Source organism: Piliocolobus tephrosceles, chromosome 17 (genome assembly GCF_002776525.5).
Source record: "Piliocolobus tephrosceles isolate RC106 chromosome 17, ASM277652v3, whole genome shotgun sequence".
Lineage (NCBI taxonomy): Eukaryota > Metazoa > Chordata > Mammalia > Primates > Cercopithecidae > Piliocolobus > Piliocolobus tephrosceles.
Genome location: NC_045450.1, coordinates 42,826,381 through 42,830,957, shown reverse-complemented (window position 1 = coordinate 42,830,957; position 4,577 = coordinate 42,826,381). Strand labels below are relative to the sequence as shown.

General features: G+C 41.0%; 1 pseudogene; it reads left to right on the top strand.

Annotated features, from left to right (window-relative positions):
- The first annotated feature begins 1,171 nt into the window (after window positions 1-1,171).
- On the top strand, window positions 1,172-2,492 carry LOC111541464 (annotated as a pseudogene).
- The last annotated feature ends 2,085 nt before the right edge of the window (window positions 2,493-4,577 follow it).

Genomic DNA, 4,577 nt, shown 5'->3' with positions numbered 1-4,577 from the left:
TTGGCCCCTTCCAAGCACTTGGGAGGTGACTTAGCGATGTATTCAAGTGGTCCACATGGTTTTGTAAAATTTGTAAAGGTAAGCAGAGAATTTGGGTCTCATCAAAGCTGAGTCGGTGAATCTCTTCATAGGGTATGTTTTAAAAAGCTGAGTCAAAATGGAACTTTCCTCCCATCAGAAATAAAGGCAATAGTGCAGAGTATATAGTGATAGGTGAGCGTGGTGACTCACGCCTGTAATCCCAGCACTTTGGGAGACCAAGGCAGGTGGATTGCTTGAGCCGAGGAGTTTGAGACCAGCCCAGGCAACATAGCAAAACCCTCTATCTACAAAAAATACAAAAATTAGCTGGGTGTGGTGTGTGCACCTGTAGCCCCATGTACTGGGGAGGCTGAGGTGGGAGGATCGCTTGAGTCCAGGAGGGGAAAAAAAAAGGACTTTTCTTTTCCCTCTTTTATTATTTATTTATTTGTTTATTTATTTAATTTTGAGACTGAGTCTCACTCTGTCACCCAGGCTGGAGTGCAGTGGCCCGATTTTGGCTCACTGTAAGCTCTGCCTTCCAGGTTCACGCCATTCTCCTGCCTCAGCCTCCCGAGTAACTGGGACTACAGGCGCCAGCCACCATGCCCAGCTAAATTTTTTTATATTTTTTAGAAGAGATGGGGTTTCACCGTGTTAGCCAGGATGATCTCAATCTCCTGACCTTGTGATTTGCCCGCCTCGGCCTCCCAAAGTGCTGAGATTACAGGCGTTGAGTCACTGTGCCTGGCCTGTTCTTAAGTTTTAGCCATGCTGGTAGAGATGTAATAATATATCCTGATTTAAATTTGCCCCTCTCTGATAACCAGATATGATGAGTACCTTTCCATATGCTTATTGGTCATTTGAATATTCTCTTTTGTACAGTGCCTGTTTGTCTTTTACCAACGTTTCAAAATTTGAATTTGTCTTTTTTGTATTAATTTATGGGAGTTCTTTATATATTTGGGAAACAAGATTTTTTTTTTAATGTATATATGGCAAACATCTCCCAAGTTGTGGTTTGCCTTTTTACTCTCATAATGTTGTCTTTTAATTAACCAATTTTAAAAATGGTAACAATTGTGCTTCCGCCATCTTTCTAGCCCAGTCATATTGGCGTGGAGATGCTTCTGGAAGCAACATGATGATGGCTGCCCGAGGAGAGCCCCAAGTCCAGTTCAAACTTGTATTGGTTGGTGATGTTGGTACTGGAAAAACTATATCCATGAAACATCATTTGGCTAGTGAATCTGAGAAGTATAGAGCTACCTTGGGTGTTGAGGTTTATCTGCTTGTGTTTCACACCAACAGAGGACCTTTTAAATGTAATGTATAGGCCGGGCACAGTGGCTCATGCCTGTAATCCCAGCACTTTGGGGGGCCGAGGCGGGCGGATCACCTGAGGTCAGGAGTTCGAGACCAGCCTGGCCAACATGGTAAAACCCCGTCTCTACTAGAAATACAAAAATTATCTGGGTGTGGTAGCGGGCGCCTGTAATTCTAGTTACTTGGGAGGCTGAGGCAGGAGAATTGCTTGAACCCGGGAGGCGGAGGTTGCAGTTAGCCGAGATCATGCCATTGCACTCCAGCCTGGGCAACAAGAGCAAAACTCTGTCCCCTCCAAAAATATAAATATAAAAATAAATAAATAAATAAATACAACTGGCCAGGAGAAATTTGGTGGACTGAGAGATGGCTATGGTATCCAGTCCCAATGTGCCATTATAATGTTTGATGTAACATCAAGAGTTACTTACAAGAATGTGCCCAACTAGCACAGAGATCTGGTATGAGTGTGTGAAAACATACCCATCATGTTATGTGGCAACAAAGTGGATATTAAAGATAGAAAAGTAAAGGCAAAATCTATTGTCTTCCACCAAAAGAACAATCTTCAGTACTATGACATTTCTACCAAAAGTAACTACAACTTTGTCTTTTGGGATTTTTGTTTTGTTTTTCATTTTATTTTATTTTTATGTATTTATTTTTTGAGACAGGGTCTGAGTCTGTCACTAAGGCTGGAGTGTAGTGGTATAATCTTGGCTCACTGCAACCTCTGCCTCCTGGGCTCAAGTGATCCTCCCACCTCAGCCTTCTGAGTAGCTGGGACTACAGGTGCACCACCACCCACAGCTACTTTTTGCATTTTTTGTAGAGACAGTGTTTTACCTTGTTTTCCGGCCTGGTCTCAAACTCCTGGACTCAAGCGATCCACCTGCCTTGGTCTCCCAAAGTGCTGGAATTACAGGCATGAGCCACTGCACCTGGCCAAAAAGTTACTACAACTTTGAAAAGCCCTCCTCTGGCTTGCTAGGAAGCTTATTGGAGACCTTAAGTTGGAGTTGGTTGCCATGTCTGCTCTTGCCCTATGAGAGGCTGTCATGGACCCAGCTGTGGCAGTGCAGTATGAGCACAAATTAGAGGTTGCTCAGATAACTGATCTCCTGGATGAGGATGATGGATGACCTGTGAGGATGAAGCTGGAGCCCAGCATCAGAGTCTGGTTTTACAGGAAGCTATTCTGTGATGTCAGTGGTGCAGCGTGTGTGCCACTTTATTATCACCTGTGGGATGCCGAAGGACATGAATGGGCTTCGGAGTAAATGTGGCAGTTCAAAAAATACCTTCATTGTTTGGACCTGCATCTTTCACTGTTTTGGAACACAGTTGATTTCTTCTTGAGTTTCAAATATGAGACACTACAGTCACACCACGATATTCAGTGGTGAAATCTTGTCTGTTACTATCATTCCCATTCCTTTTCATTTAGAATCAGAAGAAAGTTGTATTTCAAATATCTAAAAAATAATTACAATGAAATCAAAATTTTCAATATTTTCTTTTAAGTTAGTGGGTTTGTTGTCCTATTTAAGAAATCTTGGTTGGACATGGTAGCTCACACCTGTAATCCCAGCATTTGGGAAGCCAAGGCGGGAAGGTCACTTGAGGCCAGGAGTTTGAGACCAATCTGGGCAACATATCAAGACCCCGCCTCTATTTAAAATGCAAAAGGGAAGAAAGAAATCTTTATCTACCTCAAGACTTTGAAGATATTTCTCTAGGCTTTTATCTAGAACTTTATTGTTTACTTTTCACCTTCAGGTCCACCCTCCACCTAGAATTAATTTTGTGTATGTTATAAGGTAAGAATCAAGCTTTAATTTTTTAAAACATGGATATCAGCACCACTTATTGAAAAGATCATCATTTTTCCTCCTGAATTTCTTTAGCAACTTTGTCACACATCACATAAGTTGGTTTCTAGTTTTTGGTTTTTTTTTTGAGATGAAGTCTCACTCTTGTCACCCAGGGTGGAATGAAGTGGTGCCATCTCGGCTCACGGCAACCTCTGCCTCCCGGATTCAAACAGTTCTCCTGTCTCAGCCTCCAAGTAGCTGGGATTACAGGCGCCTGCCACCACATTCTGCTAATTTTTGTATTTTTAGTAGAAATGGGGTTTCAGCATGTTGGCCAGGCTGGTCTCTATCTCCTGACCCCAGGTGATCTGCCCGATCCCAAAGTGCTGGGATTACAGGCATGAGCCACTGCATCTGGCCAGTTTCTACATTTTGTTCCATCAGCCTATTTGTTTATCCTTGTGCAAATACTAACTGTATTAAGTTTTGATATCTGAAAGTGTAAGTCTCCAGTTTTGTTAAGTGTCTTGAAGACTGCCTTGGCTATTCCAGGTCCTTTGCATTTACATATAAAATTTAGAATCATCTTGTCAGTTTTCACCAAAAGTCCCATGGGGATTTCAATTGGAATTGCATTAAATTTATAGATCAAGTTGTTAACATCTTAATACTTGTCTGTCACTCTAAGTATATAGCATATTCTTCCATTTATTTACATCTTCTTTAATTTATCTCAGCAATATTTTGTAGTTTCCAATGGAGAAATCCTACCAAACTTTCATCAGGTTTATTTCTAGGAATTTGATATTTTGGTTCTATTTGTAAGTGGTGTCTTTTTAAATTTCATTTTCTAGTTGTTCGTTGCTGTTACATAAAAATATAATTGATATTTTGTATATTGATTTTATATCCATTGAACTACCTAAATTCATGTATTAATGTTAACCATTTGATTGTAGTTATCTATACTTATAATAATGTAATCTACAAATAATGACTCTTTTTTCTTTCCAATTTTATACCTCATAATTCTTTTTCTTACCTTATTGCACTGGCTATGACCTCCAGTACAGTGTTGAATAGAAGTGATTAGAGTGAACATCCCTATCTGGCTCCCAACCAAAGGGGGAAAGTGCTCCATTTCACCATTAAGTGTGATACTAGCTGAGATAGTTTTGTAAATAGCCTTCTTCAGAATAAGAAAGAAAGAAACTGAAACTGGGTATGGTGGCATACAGCTTTAGTCCCAGCTACTCTGGAGGCTGGGGCAGGAGGATCCCTTGACACCGGAAGTTCAGGCTATAGTGTACAGCATGATTGCATTTAGGAGTAGCCACTGTACTCTAGCCTGGGCAATATAGCAAGATCCTTCCTTCCTTCCTTCCTTCCTTCCTTCCTTCCTTCCTTCCTTCC